The sequence below is a fragment of the Oryctolagus cuniculus genome, chromosome 19, assembly GCF_051225735.1.
Source record: "Oryctolagus cuniculus isolate XC-2025 breed Fujian yellow rabbit chromosome 19, ASM5122573v1, whole genome shotgun sequence".
In the NCBI taxonomy this organism is placed as follows: Eukaryota; Metazoa; Chordata; class Mammalia; order Lagomorpha; family Leporidae; genus Oryctolagus; species Oryctolagus cuniculus.
In genome coordinates this window covers 18,395,903-18,414,430 of record NC_142885.1, presented here as the reverse complement: position 1 = coordinate 18,414,430, position 18,528 = coordinate 18,395,903, and the positions used below count along the sequence as shown (strand labels likewise).

Sequence of the window (18,528 nt, the reverse complement as noted above, 5' to 3'; positions counted from 1 at the left end):
GTAACTTCTCAGTAAACATTAGCTATTGTGCTAGTAACCGCTATAATTAAAGACACTTGCTCCTCTGGCCGCCATGAGCTCAGTGTGCGTCCATGGAAAAGTTACTTCCCTTCTTGAACTTCAACTTCGCAAAGCTAGTAGAAGAGTATAGCTAATGACTAGACAAGTCTTCCAGTACTAACAGTCCATGGTCTTGGGATTTTCTTTGCAGCAATTCAGCTAACAAGGGGATGAACTTTAAGAAATGCTGCAAGGGGTTCTGCATTGGTATCCTGAAGAAGCTCTCCTGGATGGTCAAGTTTACCTATGACTTCTACCTGGTGACCAAAGGGAAGCATGACAAAAATGTCAACAATATGTGGATTGGAGTGATTGGGGGAAGTAAGTCACCTTTCCACCCTGGCCTCCCATTCTAATGGGGGCCTGTGGTCAGAAGTGTTGGGAAGAACATGTAAAGGTGCCATTCTTTTTATGCCTTACCTCCAGGTGGTTACCACAAAGCGGTCCTGGCAGTGGGCTCGACAACATCAATGAGGAGCATTCTGAAGTGGTGGAATTCTCCGTGCCCTTTGTGAAGACAGGGATCAGTGTCATGGTTTCAAGAAGCAACAGCACTGTCTCGCCTGCTGCTTTTCTAGGTAGGTGAACATCATAGGGAATCCTGCTTCGCTATAAGAAAGTATAGTTTGCTGAAAGCATGGGACTGGACCAGACCTAGCTGTTTAGCATGATTTGCCCACATCAGCATGTTCCAGAGCATGTTGCATTTATATTATCCCAACTCACACTCCCCCACCATCACTCCAGTTCACAGCTCTCATTAATCCTGTTACAAATCTCTGCTGAAAACTACTCTCATATTTTCAGATACCAGTCTTCACTCTAGAATGCAAATTAATAAATATATGGCTTAGAGCCTTGAAAATATTTAAGAACTTAAACCTGGCTGTCCACAGTTAATTTAAATCAGTGCATAAAGCTTTACTCAACATCCATGTACACATCTTGCATCCCATGCTGTGGGGTAAATGCCAGTCATTTATTTATTAGATGCCAGAGGGAAAATAATGATGACTGCACTGTTATTTATACCAGTACTCTGGTAAACAAAATGGTAGTCTGAAGAATGTACACTGGTTTAAAATTAATGGAATCACGTTTTAAATATGGCTGTTCTTTAAGCCAAATAGTTTGCAAAGCAGGAAGATCTCTTGACTCTGTTTTAATGTAAGTTTGTTTTCACATTAAAATATTCCCTTTTTGGATTTGTATATTTTCTCTTCCTTTAAACTTTTCTTCAGCTCTGTATGTACATGTGTTGGATACCCCGGCTAGATTAGTGAGAACTCCATGGAAGGTAGCCCAGCCCAGTTCATTTTTCTCTCTCACAAGAAAAGTGTTGTGTTGACTTTTCTTTCACATGCATTATTTCCATTAGTGGATGTCTTGTTGACAATCAGGCACTTCAGAGCATTAACTCCCTCTTGGTACTGCTATATGCATGCATTCACCTCAAAGTTGTGAAGATTGGAACACACCTTAGAGGAAAGCAAGTAAGAGAGAGAAGGAAGTTCTACAAAGCTTAATCAAAGAGTTGCAGAGAGAGTTAGAAACAAAGAGAAAAAGAAAGGCAAAGAAAGAGAGAGGTCTTCTATTTGCTAGTTAACTCCCCGATGGCTGCGATGACCAAACTGAGCCAATACAAAGTCAGGATCCAGGACCTTCTTCCTGGTCTCTCATGTGGTTTCAGTGGTCCAATGACTTGGGGCATCCTCTGCCACATTCCCAGGCACATTAGGAGGGAGCTGCATGGGAAGAGGAGCAGTCAGGACTCGAATTGGCACCCATATGGGATGCAGGCACTGCATGTCGTGTCTTTAACCTGCTAGAACACAGCACTGTCCCTGACAGTATGGTTTTATTCTTTCATGATTTTGATCTATTTATGTTTATTGATTTGCAAATGTGGAACCCCCATGGCATTTCTGGGATAAATTCCAATTGAAGGTAATATATGAGCTTTACCATGTGGTTTTGGACTTTTTTTATTTTGGCTAGAATTTTATTGAGAATGTTTTCATCTATTTTATTAAGGATATAGGGTGGCAATTTTCTATGCATTTCATGTCTTTTGTAGTTCCTGGTGTCAAAGGAATGCTGGCCTCATAAAAAGTGTTTGCCAAAATTCAGTGTTATTCAGTATTTTGAAGCAGTTTGAGAAGTGTTGAAGTGCCTCTTGAAATATTTTATTGAATTCAGTCGTAATGCAGGCAGTTTTCATTGCTGGAGTTTTAGTGCCTGGAGTTTGCTGGAAAATTTTTAATTACTGCTTCAATCTCATTGGCTTTAAAGGGTCTTTTTCAGATGTCTGTGTCTTCTGGGTTTAATCTTAGTAGTTTATATGTATTTGTTATTGAGGAATTTCTCCATTTCTTCCTGTTTTTTCCAATTTTTTAGCATATGATATTGAATAGTAATTTCTTTTGAAGCCTTGTATTTCAGTGATGTTGGTTATTATGTCTGCTTTTCATCTGTAATTTCACTTACTGTAGAGTTTTTCTCTTTTGTTATGTTAGTCTGGTTAGAGGATTATCTATTTTTTTTTAAATTTTATGTCAGGTGTACAAATTTCTTGCATTTCTTCTATACAGAGTCAACACATACTGATACATCTTCCCATGCTACAATCCCTCCATCCGGCTCTCACACCCTTCTGCTCATTCCCTCTTTTGTTACCACTCTTAATTCTTAATAATTATCTATTTTCTGTTAACTATATACTCATATGTTTAACCACACAATAAGTAGAGAACAATATGAAGAAAAAAAAACACTGTAGAAAATCATCTATCACAGAATGTCAGTTTCCCTCCTACCCATTACCCTTTAGGTCTGTATTAGTTACCACAAATCAGGGTACATATGGTATTTGTCCTTTCAGAATGGCTTATTTCACTAAATACACTGGTTTCCAATTATATCCATTTTGTTGCTAAAGACAGCATCTCTGTAATCCCCAATGGGTTGTGTTACCTAGTGTATATAGGCCATGATTTCTTTATCCAGTCATCAGTTCATGGACATCAAGATTGATTCCATGTCTTAGCTATTGTGAACTGAGCTGTACTAAACTTGGAGGTGCAAATAATCCTTTCAAATCTGCTGATTTCATTTCCTAGGGGTAAATCACCTTGAGTTGGATTGCTGAGTCATATAGTAGATTTATTTCCAGCTTTCTGAGGTATCTCTACTTGCTTCCACAATGGCTTCACCAGTTTATGTTCCCACCAGCAGTGGATTACGTTCCCATAGTTGTCACATCCTCAGTAGCATTTATTGTTTGCTGATTTCTGTATGTGAGCCATTCTAACTGTTGTGCAGTGAAACCTCATTGTCATTTGGATTTGCAATTCTGTGATGGTTTGTGATCTTGAGCATTTTTTCAAGTGTCTGTTGGCCATATGAATTTCCTCACTTGAAAAAATGCATGTTTAAGTCCTTTTGCCATTTCTAAACTGGATTTTTTGTTTTGTGGTTGTTGAGTTCCTTGAACTCTTTATAGATTCTGGATATTAATCTTTTATCAGTTTCATAGTTTGCAAGTATTTTCTCCCATTCTTTCAGTTGCCTTTTCACTTTGCTGAGTGTTTCTTTTGTAGCGCAGAAGCTCCTCGGCTTGATGGAATCATATTTGTCTCTGCTTTTACTGCTTGTGCTTCTGGGATCTTTTTCCTCAGAAATCTTTGCCTATGCCAATACCTTTCGGTTTTCCCCAATGTTCTCTAGTAGTTTGATGAGATTGGGTTTTAAATTTTGTTCCTTGAAGTATTTTTAATTGGTTTTTGTATAAGGTGTAAGGCATGGGTCTTCTTTCATAGTTCTGCATGTGGAGGTCCAGTTTTCCCAGGACCATTTTTTGAAGAGACTGTCCTTTGCAGCTGGGATTGATCTTTAGCTCATTTGTCCAATAGAATTTGTTTGTAGATGTGTGCACAGATTTCTGGAGTTTCTTTTCTGTTCAATTGGTCTATATGTCAATTTTTTGCTTATACCATGCTGTTTTGATTGTAACTGCCCTGTTCTGTGTCTTGCAGTCTGTCGTTGCGATGCTTTGAGCTTTGTTTATGTATATGTTTTAAATTTGTATTTAACAAATATAAATTTCAAAAGTGGAACTTTTGGATTATAGAGGCTTTTCCCCCCATAACCTCCCTCCCACCCACAGCCATCCCATCTCCCACCCCCTCTCCCATCCCATTCTTCATCAAGATTCATTTCCAATTAGTTTTATATACAGAAGATCAACTTAATATATACTAAGTAAAGATATCAACAGTTTGCACCCACGCAGATACACAAAGTATAAAGTACGGTTTGAGTACTAGTTTTACCATTAATTCGCATAGTACAACACATGAAGTATAGTGCTCATTAAGAAATGCCACGCATTTACTTTTTTTCCCCCATTTTCTTTTTAATAGGTACAGTAGCATCTTAGGAAAATCAGATTACTTGTTAGAACAAGGAAACTGTCTTCCAAAACCTGCCTTACAGACTGTCAGCCAGGATATCTCCTGCACGTGGCCTTTATGAAAAGGAGACAGGCAAAAAATGCAGCGTTAAGAACACAGTTGCATAGGGAAGCCAATGCCTCTCTACATGTTTTCCTCAAACTTCTATTTCAGATCGTTGGGCAGAGAGTGCATATTCAGGGAGTTCTAAACCCCTGCCCGAGCCCCCATCACAGACAGAGAGATGCAGTGGTAAAATGGACCAGTATATTACATCCTTAATCCCCACTTCTGGTGGAAACAAGGGTTACTTAGAGGACTTTTCTCATCACTCTGGTTAACGTGTTTCTGGTTTGGATCAGAAGGGAGCAGAGGGCCTGTGACATTATGGAAAGGACCTGAGTTGGTGTTAGTCTGAATTGAGGTCAGTCCGTGGCTTGACCTGTTTCTAGGGGAGTTATATGGCATCTTTCATCCTTCTCTGCCGCTTCCTCAAAATGGAGATAATCGTGGTTTCTTCATCCGTTTGTTGTGAAGATAAATATGTTCAGGTACTTGCGGTAGTACCTGGTACACCCAACGTTCTCTTTAAGTAGTCTTTGTCCTTATTAAAATGTGGATGTGTGTGCAGGAAAGGGCGTGATAGTGGGGAGGAGCTGGGGGGAACTGTGGCCCAATACTCTGTTTTCTCTTTAGCACCAGTTTGTCTTAACCTGTGGGCAAGTGCATGTGTTGAGGAAAGTAACAGGACAGCCCTTATGGCAGATGGATTTCTGCTCCTGTACCTTCCATGGGGAAGACTCACCCTGCTGGAAGTCAGAGGCACAAAGCAGCAAAAAGCTTAAAATTGGGATTCCAGATGAAATAATCTTACTTTACTTTAATTTAAAAATATTTAAATGAACACTGACCAAAAACAATGCGTAGTCTGGTGCTTTGGGGACCTGACTCTGTCCTGTTATCCAAGGCACTCTTTCTCCAGGTTGTCATTTTAATTTGTCATTCCTTGGGTATTAGATCACTGGATGGTTGAGTTTGTTTCTTTAGTTATTTTGAAAGTTGAAGGTGGAGGGAGGAAAGAGAGAGAGAGGGAAGGAGTCTTCCATCTGCTGGTCTACTACCAAATTGGCTGCAATGGGCAGAGCTGAGAGTTTCTGAAGCCAGGAGCCAGGAGCTTCCCCGGGGTCTCTTCATGGGTGCAGAGGCACTAGGACTTGGGGCATTTTTTACTGCCTTCCCAGACCACAGCAGAGAACTGCATTGGAAGTGGAACAGCCAGGATTCGTTCTGGCGTCATGGGATGCCGGCACTGCGGGTGGTGGCTTGACCCACTACCCCACAGTGCCGGCCCTTCCCGGAAGCCGTTCCCCCTGGGATCCAGCTGTCTGCTAAGACGCCTGGGAAAGCGGAGGGAGACGGCCCAAAGACTTAGGCCCCTGAACCCAGAATGGAGCACCAGATAAAAAGTCCCTGGCTTCTGCTTCGGCCTGTCCCAGTGCTGGCCTTTGTAGACACCTGAGGGGTGAACCCCCATATAGACTGTCACTCAGAGAGAGAACAGTGCTTGCGATGGCCCCTGCACTGCTTCTCTCCCCACGTGGCTTTGATGGCCAGCGGTGGGCCAGGCAGAAGCCAGGAGGCAGGGGCTCCATTCAGGACTCTGAGCGGCAGGGAGGCAGGATCCGGAGAACCTGGGCAATCAGCAGCTGCCTCTCTGGGTCAAAGTCTGGAGCAGCGGGACTGAAGTGGCCCTGGGGCTTCTGTCCCTGGATGCTGCAGTGCGCAGATGTGGCGCCATGGCAACGGCCAGTGGGGAATGCGCCTGCGTCCTGCACTTTGACCCGGAAGTGCACCCTCTGACATGGCTGCCTCTGACCTTGGCGCATGGGTAGGAGTAGCGTCTATGTCTGCTGCTGCCCGAGAGTCTGCACAAGCCATGATGTGAGGAGCCATCCTCGACGCTGGTGGTCAAGCCTAAGCCTGACCCATCAGCCCCAGGGTCAGGCCGGCATCAGGAGAGGCTGCGTGTCCGAGGCTGCCAAGCCATTTCCTACGCACGTTTCTCTTCTTCGGCCCCTTCCAGAAGCAACGGTTTTGGCAGGCCTCTATCCCGCCAGGAGACCGGGCCCCCTTGCAGGTGAGTGATGCGTGGCTGTTGCGGCTTCCCGCTGGGGTCTTGGCTGCAGGCATGCCTGTTGCTCTTGGTCCCAAAGGCTCAGGTGGAGTCGCAGTTGTGCTGTGCGGACAGTCTGGAAGGGTCCCCAGGGTGCGAGCAGCTGTGCAAGAGCAGAGGTGGCTGGGTCTCCTCCCGGAACGGCCTTGTGTTCTTGTCTGTCTGCTTTTGGAGGGCCCAGCCTCCCTGCTCTGGACCTGTGAGTGTTGTCGGGAGGAATGAGAGTGAAAGTGCGTGTCTGTGTCCTGGTCTAGGAGGACTGTTTCGGGTTCCTGGCATTGGGTGTGATGTTACTGCTCTGTGGGTTTTTCATGAAAGAGCCTTGTCAGGCCGAGGTGTACCTTCTGTCCTAATTGGATGATTTGTTTTTAGTACCTCAAAAGTAATGAAGGTTTTGTGAAATAGGTTTTCTGTGTCTGTTGGGATACTTTGTGAGTTTTCCCCATGTTTGTTCTGTTCTGGGATAAATTGCTTATGTATGGTAGCCGTCCTTGCATTCCAGAGTAACTCTCAGTTGCACACAGTGTGCTAAGCTTTGGTCGTGCTTCCGGATGGCATTTGGTAATATTTTGTTGAGGTATGTGACACATTCATGATGGATATTTTTGTGCCATTTTCTTGAGGATGTGTGCTTGTTTGGGATGTTGGGATAATGCTGGTCTGATGGAATAATATGGAAGGATTTTCCTCTTCATCTCCTTTTTGGAAGGGTGTGCAAAGAACAGATTATAATTATCTTTTAAATGGGAGTTCTCACCAGTAGAGCCATCTGGTCCTGGACTTTTCTTCATGTTTTTTGTTTGTTTATTTTTGTTTCCCTGCTACTGCAGTCTCTTTTCAAATTATAAGTGTATTTAGGGTTTCTTGTTTTACTGTATTCAGTTTTAGTGGTTTGTGTCTTTCTGACAATCAGTCCACACTGTATCAACATTGACCAAATCCTTGTGCTTTGGCTTTTCCATAGTGTTTTCTGATGATTATTTTGGTAAGTTAGGTAATCGTGTCCTCTCTGTCATTTCTTTTGTGAAGTCACTTGAGTCTGTTCCCTTTTTTCCCTTGTTTCCTGCGGATAAACGTTTTGTCCATGTCACTGAGTGTTCAAGAATAGTATTCTGGTCTCACTGAATTTCTGTTGTGATATTTTCTATTCCGTTGGATTTATATCAGTTTGTATATTTTTCCTCCTTCCACTTTCTTAAGATTTACTTTGCTGTTCTAGTGTTTGAAGGTAAAATTGGGTTTATTGATCTGGTGTCTGTATTCCTTAATATATACATATATAGCAATACAATTTCTCATGTGAAACAAGTCCTGTCAACATGGAAAACTGTATGGATGTACACAGTACTGGTAACATATTGAAGGAAACGAATCATTATGTAGGCAGAGGTTTTCACAGGCCTATGCTCATTGCAGCAGGATGCACAATAGCCAGGCTGTGCCGTCTGTACATGCATGTATGGTGTACATAGCCCATAATGTCTTTATTGAGTCTTCAGGTGATGTGCATTTTGGTTGCTTGCCTATCTTTGCTCTTGTAATTAGCTGTAGTAAATATGAGGGCAGAGATAACTGTATGTTGATTTCATTTCCCTTTTGTATATTCCCAGGGCTGGAGTGGCTGGCTCATATGGTGCATCTATCTTCAGATTTCTGAGGTATCTCCATACTGTCTTCCACAGTGGCTGTAGCAGTTTACATTCCTACCAGCAGTGGATTAGGGTGTCTTTCCCCCACATCCTGAAGGCCATTGTAGTATTGATTTGCATTTCCCTGATGGCTAGTGATCCTGAGCATGTTTACATGTGTTTGTTTGCCATTTAGATTTCCTTTCTTGAAATATGCCTGTTGAAGTCCCTTGCATATTTCTTGATGCGTGGTTTGTTTTGCTGTTGTTGAGTTTCTTGAAAGTTTCTGGTACTTAATCCATTATCAGTTGCATACTTTGAAGATAATTCTGTCTATTCTGTTATTTGCCTTTTCATTTTGCTGAGTGTTTCTTTTGTAGTGCAGAAGCATCTCAATTTTTTTGTTTTCTTCTATTCTTTTGTTTAATCTTTTGCGATTCTCAGATATTGGACCTCCTTGGTTAAATTTATTCCAAGGTCCTTTATTTTCTTTGTAGCTACTTGAACAGGTTTGGTCATGGAGGTTCTTTCTCAGCCATGACATTGTTGGTGTATACAAAGGCTGTTGATTTTCTATCCTGCCCCGTTACCAAACTCTGCTATGAGTTTTGAGAGTCTCTTAGTGGAATCTTTTGGATCTCCTATATATAGAATCATGTCATCTGCACATAGGGGTAGTTGAACTTTCTCCATCCCCATTTGTATCTAACATTGAGAAATGAGAGAAAAAGTACCAACAGGATAACATGCACGTAGAAAATGTCAACAGTGACCTCGGATGCTACCTTTATATTCTGTCTTGCTTTGTGGAATACAGGATTTGTACTATTTCAAACATGATCCATACTTTAAATGCAAGGCTAGTTATGGAGATTGGAGATTGGGAAGCAGACCTGTGTTCCGTGGAGAACCATGTAGATCACGGGTGTTTCAAGTCCTTGTGCGAATGGCTTTATAAGTGTCTAAATAAATAAATTCCAAAGATTTCCTCATGTATAATTCAGAAATCATACCACACAGAATGTTTGTAAGGAAGAAGAGAATGAATGGGTACCAAAACCTTTTCTAAGGCTGAGTTAAACTCCTTTTCAAATTCTTTGTTAGTAGGGCATGTAGTGCATATAGTATCAAATGCTAGATAAGCTCTAGTAGTTGGCCTTGATGTAGTATTTTATTTAGAGCTATGTTTTCCTTTTTAAAAAGAATTTTGCCTTTTTAAAGATTTTTTACTTGAAATTAGGAGTTACACAGAGAGAGAGAGAGAGAGGAAAGGAAGAGAGAGAGAGAGAGAGAGAGAGAGAGAGAGAGAGAGAGAGATAGGTGTCTTCCATGTGGTGGTCCACTCACTAATTGGCTACAATGGACAGAGCTGAGGGGATCCAGAGCCAGGAGCCAGGGGCCAGGAGAATCGCCAGGGTCTCCTGAATGGGTGCAGAGGCACAAGGACTTCTACTGCATTCCCAGACCACAGCAGAGAGCTGCATTGGAACTGGAGCAGCTGGGACTCAAACCAGCACCCATATGGGATGCTGGCACTATGGTCAGTGGCTTCACCTGACCCCACAGTGCCTGCCTCTCCTAGAGGCCATTCCCCGTGGGATCCAGCTGTCTGCTAAGCAGCTTGGGAAAGCAGAGGGAGAAGGCACAAGGAATTAGGCCCCTGAACCCAGAATGGAGCATCAGATAAAATGTCCCTGGCTTCTGCTTTGGCCTGTCCCAGTGCCAGCCTTTATAGCCATCTGTGGAGTGAACTCCAATATGGATGATCACTAAGAAAGATAAATATTGTTCACGATGCCCCCTGCACTGCTTCTCTCCCCACATGGCTTTGATGGCCAGGGCTGGGCCAGGCAGAATCCAGGAGGCAGGAGCTCCATTCAGGACTCCCACAAGGCCTGGAGGTAGGGTCCAGACTACCTGGGTCATCAGCCACAGCCTCCCTGGGTCACAGTCTGGAGCAGAGGGACTGGAAGTGGCCCTGCTGCGTTGGACCCTGGATGTGCCAATGCATCCCCTGGTGCCATGGCAGCCACCCATGGGGATTGCACCTGCGCCCAGCACTGTTCCTGGGAAGTGCGCGTACATGCGTGGCCCCTTTTGACCCAATGTGCTCAGGTGGGAGTCCGCAGTGCATTGGCTCAACCCGAGAGCCTTTTCAAGCAACGAAGAGCCGTCCTCGACACTGCTGGCGGAGCATGAGGGAGACCCAGCAGCCCCAGGGTCAGGCCTGGATCTGGAGAGGCCGGACCCGAGGCGGCCACATCAGTTACCTTGGGCTTCTGGAAATTACTAGGCTCGGTTCTCTTCTTCGGCTCCTTCCAGAAGAGTATGCCTCTTACTGAGTTCCTGTTCAAGAAGAACAGAAATGCTCTTTCTGCATTGAGTTTGGCATGTTGGCCTTTCTGTCATGGTGTGGGCGGGGGCTGGGGTGTGCATGCAAGGGGGTTAAGGGGATAGTAGGAGGAGGAAGAGTGTCAAGGGAGAAGCGGGAGCAGAGAGGAATGGGAGAGAATGAAAAGGTGGTATGAATGTGGGGAGGCGTGAAACGAAGCTAAGAAAGGCGTGTTGCAGAAAGGAAAGGGAGGGGGAGTGTGACAGGTTTCCTGGAGAGTGTGGTGGGTGGTTGGGAGAGGAAGAACTTTTCCCACGGTTCCAGTACTGTTTTGGGGGTTTCCTGTGCCTGGCCAGATGTAGCCTTGGCCACATCCATGAGAAGAGGCCTTGACTCACGTCCTCTCTGCTGCGGGTTGTGCAGCAGTGTAAGGTATGTGTGCAGGGGCATGGGGGCACGGGGCGCTCGAATTAACTGGCATGTAATCCAGTGAATTTTCACAGACTGCACACACGGAGAAAGCAGAAGCTTAGAGAAACACCAAGCATCCCTCTGTGTTCTGTTCCAGCCTGTCCAAGGTTGTGACACCTCATAGTAAGTACTAGATATTTTTTACTTTTAAAGATTGGTTTGCAAGGCAGAGTTATAGATGAGGCAGTGCAGGAGAGATCTTCAATGTATGGGTCCCTACCCCAGGTGGCTACAGTGTTCCGGGGGTGGGCCAGGACAGACCAGAAGCCAGGTACTTTATCCAGTACTCCAGTGTGGGTTCGGATGCCTAAGCCCTTGGGCTGCTTCCTCTGCTTTCCTTAGGGGTATGAGCAGAAAGCTGGATCACAAGTGGGAACAGCCTAGGTATTTGGGGCAGCGGGTTGGCTGAGCCATGGCATAGTGAATGAAGCCGCTGCCTGCAGTAGCAACATCCCATATGGGTGTTGGTTCAAGTCTCAGGAGTTCCACTTCCGTTCCAGCTCTGCTGTGGCCTGGCCAAGTAGTAGAAGAGGGCCCAAGTCCTTGGGCTGCTGCACCTGTGTGGGAGTCCTGGAGGAAGCTACTGGCTCTTGGCTTCAAATCTGCTTAGCTCCGACAGTTGCGTCCATCTCTTATTTTTATCCTTTTATCCCAAGAGCAGTATCTTTCATGTGTTTCACAATATATACTAAGCTTAATAAAATGAAAAGGTTTGAAGATTTTCCTGCAAGTGGCTTTTGCTGCAGCCTCTCCAGTTGGCAGAGCACCAAACATGGGTCTGTATTTCCGAGTTTCAACTTGGCAAGAAGCAAGTTGTGAGCTTTAGGACTGAAGAAACAAATTGTGCATGGAACACTCTTTACTTTGTACTGTGAAGTTTATGGGTCAGTTTCTCTGGGATTGTGCTAATAAAGGGAAAACTCAAAGTTAAGTAACTCCCATGAAAGCCGAGGATGTTGATCCTAAAGGCTGAAGTTAGGGGATTACTCAGACTTTGAATTTCAGCTTCTTATTGTGTATCAAGTGATCCAGTGCTTGTCGTTGAAGAAGAATGTGTGAAATTCTTTGACATTAAGGTTGGCTCTGCCTCATAGCAGTGACTCTTACCATTTAGTGCACTTACCAGTCAACTGGGAAGCTTGTTAGAGTGCCGATTCTGGGCCCCACTGCAGAGTCTGTGAAAGGGACAGGAATAAGCATAGTTACTGGGCTCCACACCATACAGGTACAGCTATGGCTTTAAAGCTGTTTCACTGACCTCATATGTGAGATTGTTAAATTAACAGGAGTCACTGTGTTCTAACTCCCTATGCAGGATCTCTGTCCTCAATGAGTTGCATTATGAGAGTTGACTGTAAAACTAGTTCTCAAACTGTGTGTGTGTGTGTATGTGTGTCTGAGCACGTGTGTGTGTGCAACTTGCTGAAATCTTTACTTAATATAGAATTTGTCTTCTGTGTATAATGTTAATTGAAAATAAATTTTAATGGAGAATGGGACTGGGAAGGGGAGAGGGAGGAAGAAGTGGTGTGGGAGTATAGGTGGGAGGATGGATATGTTGGGAAAATTCACTGTATTCCTAAGGTTTTATTTATAAAATTTATATTAAAAATAAATAAATAGAAAGGAAGAAAAAAAGCTTATTTTCAGCAGTGGGTCTCTTGACATTTGGGTAATTCATAGCCATGGGGAGTTGTTTTATGCATTAAAGACTTTAGCATCCTCTCTAGTGTTTACACACTAAGTGTTGGTTGTACCTCACCCCCAAGTTGTGGCAGGTAAATTCTCCAGCCTCTGCTTGGTAGGACCCATTCCTGTAGATTCTAGCTGGCTGGTAGACAAGTATCATGCACTGAGTTTTGAGTTGGTAAATGGTAAGGTCAGTTTTAGAGTTTGTTGAGTTGAATTGGTTGGTGGGGTACAATGAATGTCCAGTTATTTTGATATGGGAATGATTAGGGCTAGATATAGGATTTGGGAGCCATCATCATCTCTAGTTTAACTCTAAAAATGGCTAAAATATCCAAGAAAATGATAAACAGAGAGGAACAGTGGCAGTAACACAGAACCCGGGAGGAGTGCTAACGGTGTGGGAGGTGAGTGAAGGAAGAGGCTTCCGTAAGAAGTCATCAGGGATGTAGGAGAAGGGCAAGAAGCAGAGATGTTTTGGAAAGTGATGGAAGCGAGTATGGCCAGGATAAGGAAGGTGACACTCAGCCGGAGAAATGCTTCAGAACTACAAATCCCAAAAAGACTGATTGGACCTAGCTGCTGAGAGATCATCTTGACTGTAGAGACCTGTACTGTATAAGATGTGGCCACTGAGCACTAGAGGTGTGGCTGGACCATGCTGCAATTTGCTATAAGCATAACGTTCACACTTCCAAAGAGTTTCCCTCATGTCTCATTTGAGTCTCCTCCAGTGATTGAGACTACAGCCTGGAGGTGAGAGTGAGGGGCAGTCTCAGCATCCTAACCACTGCCATGTCTTCCATATTGGAGAAGTTCTCCTACATCCTTGAGGACAAGGTTAGCTGCTACGGGCAGACCAAGAAGCCAGAGGCCCCACTGCATACTCTTTGCCAGTAAGAGAGAGCTCTTTGTTTATCTCCTAAAGTGAGATCGCAGTTTAGTGGTCGCTTGTTTAGATGTTTGTTGATGAAAATATGCACTGAAAATAGAAAATGTGATGTGTGTGCATTTGGGACTTCTGTTGTGTTTAATTTCACTCTGCTTTCCTCTCCCTTTATCTCAAATCCTTTTGCTTTTTTTTAACTTTATTTAATGAATATAAATTTCCAAAGTACGACTTATGGATTACAATGGCTTCCCCCCCATAACGTGCCTCCCACCCGCAACCCTCCCTTTTCCCACTCCCTCTCCCCTTCTAATCACATCAAGATTCATTTTCGATTCTCTTTATATACAGAAGATCAGTTTAGCATACATTAAGTAAAGATTTCAACAGTTTGCTCCCACACAGAAACATAAAGTGAAAAATAATAGATGATTTTTTAAATGATGATGAAATCAGATCAGACCTATTGTCATGTTTAATCCCAGTGAGAGTCAAGTTGGGAATTGATAATTTCTTCTTCTTTTTTTTTTTTTTCAGAAGATCAGTTTAGTATACATTAAGTAAAGATTTCAACAGTTTCCAACCCATAGAAACACAAAATGAAATATACTGTTTGAGTACTCGTTATAGCATTAAGTCTCAATGTACAGCACATTAAGGACAGAGATCCTACATGAGGAGTAAGTGCACAGTGACTCCTGTTGTTAACTTTACCAATTGACACTCCTGTCTATGGCATCAGTAATCTCCCTATGCTCCAGTCATGAGTTTCCAAGGCTATGGAAGCCCTCTGAGTTCTCCGACTCTTATCTTGTTTAGACAAGGTCATAGTCAAAGTGGAGGTTCTCTCCTCCCTTCAGAGAAAGGTACCTCCTTCTTTGAAGACCTGTTCTTTCCACTGGGATCTCACTCACAGAGATCTTTCATTTAGGTTTTTTTGTTTGTTTGTTTTTGTTTTTTTGCCAGAGTGTCTTGGCTTTCCATGCCTGAAATACTCTCATGGGCTTTTCAGCCAGTTCGGAATGCCTCTAGGGCTGATTCTGAGGCCAGAGTGCTGTTTAGGACATCTGCCATTCTATGAGTCTGCTGAGTATCTCGCTTCCCATGTTGGATCACTCTCCCCTTTATTTATTCTATCGGTTAGTATTAGCAGGTACTAGACGTGTTTATGTGCTCCCTTTGACTCTTAGTCCTTTCATTATGATCAATTGTGAACTGAAATTGATCACTTGGACTAGTGAGATGGCATTGGTACATGCCACCTTGATGGGATTGAATTGGAGTCCCCTGGTACGTTTCTAACTCTACCATTTGGGGCAAGTCAGCTTGAGCATGCCCCAAATTATACATCTCTTCCCTTTCTTATTCCCACTCTTATGTTTAACAGGGATCACATTTCAGTTAAATTTCAACACTTAAGAATAACTGTGTATTAATTACAGAATTAAATCAGTCATATTAAGTAGAACAGATAAAAAAAAACTACTAAGAGGGATAATGAATTAAGTTGTTCATTAACAGTGAGGGCTATGCTGATCAAGGCACCATTTCTCATAGTGTCCATTTCACTTCAGGAGGTTTCCTTTTTGGTGTTTAGTCAGTTGTCACCGATCAGGGAGAACATATGGTATTTGTCCCTTTGGGACTGGCTTACTTCACTCAGCATGATGTGTTCCAGATTCCTCCATTTTGTTGCAAATGACTGGATTTCGTTGTTTCTTACTGCGGTATAGTATTCTAAAGAGTACATACCCCATAATTTCTTTATCCAGTCTACCGTTGATGGGCATTTAGGTTGGTTCCAGGTCTTGGCTATTGTGAATTGTGCTGCGATAAACATTAGGGTGCAGACCGCTTTTTTGTTTGCCAATTTAAACTCCTCTATGGGTTCCAATAGTCTCTTAGTAGAGTTCTTTGGATCCTCTATGTAAAGAATCATATCGTCTGCAAAGAGGGATAGTTTGACTTCTTCCTTCTCAATTTGTATTCCTTTGATTCCTTTTTCTTGTCTGATGGCTCTGGCTAAAACTTCCAGAACTATGTTAAATAGCAGTGGTGAGAGTGGGCATCTCTGCCTGGTGCCAGATTTCAGTGGAAATGCTTCCAACTTTTCCCCATTCAATAGGATGCTGGCTGTGGGTTTTTTTCTAAATTGCTTTGATTATATTGAGGAATGTTCCTTCTATACCCAATTTGCTTAGAGTTTTCATCATGAAAGGGTGTTGAATTTTATCAAATGCTTTCTCTGCATCAATTGAGATAATCATATGGTTTTTCTTTTGCAGTCTGTTAATGTGGTGAATCACATTGATTGATATGCGAATGTTGAACCATCCCTGCATACCAGGGATGAATCCCACTTGGTCTAGGTGGATGATTTTCCTGATGTGTTGTTGTACTCTATTGGCCAGAATTTTATTGAGGATTTTTGCATCTATGTTCATCAGGGATATTGGTCTGTAATTTTCTTTCAGTGCTGCATCTTTCTCTGGCTTAGGGATTAAGGTGATGCTGGCTTCATAGAAAGAATTTGGGAGGATTCCCTCTTTTTTGATTGTTCTGAATAGTTTGAGAAGAAATGGGATTAGTTCTTCTTTAAATGTCTGGTAGAATTCAGCAGTGAATCCATCTGGTCCTGGGCTTTTCTTTGTTGGAAGGGCCTTTATTACGGTTTCAATTTCTGTTTCAGTTATGGGTCTATTTAGGTTTTCTATGTCTTCATGGTTCAATTTAGGTAGATTGCATGTGTCCAGGAATCTATCCATTTCTGATAGATTTTCTTGTTTGCTGGCATAGTAGTAATTTCTGATGATTATTTTTATTTATGTGGTGTCTGTTGTTATGTTTCCTTTCTCATCTCTGATTTTATTGATTTGAGTCTTTTCTCTTCTTTTTTTAGTTAGTTGGGCCAATGGGGTGTCAATTTTGTTTATTTTTTCAAAAACCAGCTCTTCGCTTGGCTGATTTTTTGTAATTTTTTTTGGATTCAATCCTGTTAATTTCTTCTCTGATTTTAATTATTTCTTTTCTCCTACTAGATTTGGGTCTGGTTTGCTGCAGTTTTTCTAGGTCCTTGAGATGCGCTGAAAGCTCATTTATTTGGTGTCTTTCCAATTTCTTGGTATAGGCCCCTATTGCTATAAACTTGCCTCTCAATACTGCTTTTGCTGTATCCCATAAGTTTTGATATGTTGTGTTGTTAACCTCATTTACTTCCAGAAAGTTTCTGATTTCTCTTTTGATTTCTTGAATGACCCAGTGTTCATTCAGGAGCATGTTGTTCAGTCTCCATGTGTTTGCATACTTTCTGGGGTTTCCTGAGTTGCTGATTTCCAGCTTCATTCCGCTGTGGTCTGAGAAGCTGCATGGTATGATTCTAATTCTTTTAAATTTGCTGAGACTTGCTTTATGACCTAGTATGTGATCAATCCTAGAGAAGGTTCCATGCACTGCTGAGAAGAATGTAAAGTCTGTAGATGTAGGGTTGAAAGTTCTGTAGATATCTGTTAGATCCATTTGGGCAATAGTGTCAATTAAATCTGCTGTTTCCTTGTTAATCTTCTGTTCGGATGATCTGTCTATTTCTGAGAGTGGAGTATTGAAGTCCCCCAGTACTATTGTATTGGAATCTAATTCTCCCTTTAAGTCCCTTAATATATCTTTTAAATAGACCGGTGCCCTGTAATTAGGTGCATATATATTTATAATAGTTACATCTTCCTGTTGAATTGAACCCCTCTTTGTCTCTCTTAACAGTTTTTGTATTAAAGTTTATTTTGTCTGATATTAATATGGCTACACCTGCTTTTTTTTTGGTTTCTGTTGGCATGGAATATCTTTTTCCTACCTTTCACTTTCAGTTTGCATGCCTCTTTGTTAGAGAGATGTGTTTCTTGTAGGCAACAAATAGTTGGGTTGTGTTCTTTGAGCCAGTCAGCCAATCGGCGTCTTTTAACTGAAGAGTTAAGTCCATTCACGTTTAATGTGACTATTGATACATAATGACTTTGCCCTGCCATTTGCCAAAGATTAGTTCTAATATATGCTTTGAGCTTCCCATGCTCTTTTACTGGTAGGTGTTCTTCCTTTCCCTTCTTTCATATTGATGGCTGTGTTTCTGTGTTTCTGAGTGTAGCACATCTTTATCTTTTGTAGGGCCGGACGAGTGGCCACAAAGGCTTTCAATTTCTGTTTGCTATGAAAGGTCTTTATTTCACCTTCATTCACAAATGAGAGCTTGGCAGGATATAATATTCTGGGCTGGCAATTTTTCTCTCTTAGCACCTGTGCTATGTCTCGCCATTCCCTCCTAGCCTGTAGTGTTTCTGATGAGAAGTCAGCTGTGAGTCTGATTGGAGATCCTCTGAGAGTAATCTGACGTTTCTCTCTTGCACGTTTTAGGATCTTTTCTTTATGTTTCACTGTGGTGAGTTTAATTACAACGTGTTGTGGTGAGGATCTCTTTTGGTCATGTTTACTGGGGGTTCTATGAGCTTCCTGTATTAGGATGTCTCTGTCCTTCTCCAAACCCAGAAAGTTCTCTGCTAGTATCTCACTAAAAAGGCCTTCTAATCCTTTCTCTTTCTCCATGCCCTCAGGAACTCCTAGAACCCGAATGTTGGTTTTTTAAATAGTATCCTGTAGATTCCCAACAATATTTTTTAGATTTCTAATTTCCTCTTCTTTTCTTTGGTTTGACTGTATGTTTTCCTGTGCTCTATCTTCTAAGTCCGATATTCTCTCTTCTGCTTCACCCATTCTGTTTTTAAGGCTCTCTAATGTGTTTGTCATTTGATCTATTGAGCTCTTCATTTCATTTTGATTTCTCTTCACTA

At 42.4% G+C, this 18,528-nt stretch overlaps 1 long non-coding RNA gene across 1 annotated transcript in view; it reads left to right on the top strand.

The window, feature by feature from the left end:
- The first annotated feature begins 217 nt into the window (after nucleotides 1-217).
- LOC149120369 (uncharacterized) overlaps nucleotides 218-18,528 on the top strand; it is a 50,017-nt gene continuing 31,706 nt past the window's right edge. Inside the window, exons 1-2 of the long non-coding RNA XR_016226390.1 lie at nucleotides 218-381; nucleotides 487-638. This is a non-coding gene — a long non-coding RNA (uncharacterized LOC149120369). The remainder of the gene's footprint in view (nucleotides 382-486; nucleotides 639-18,528) is intronic.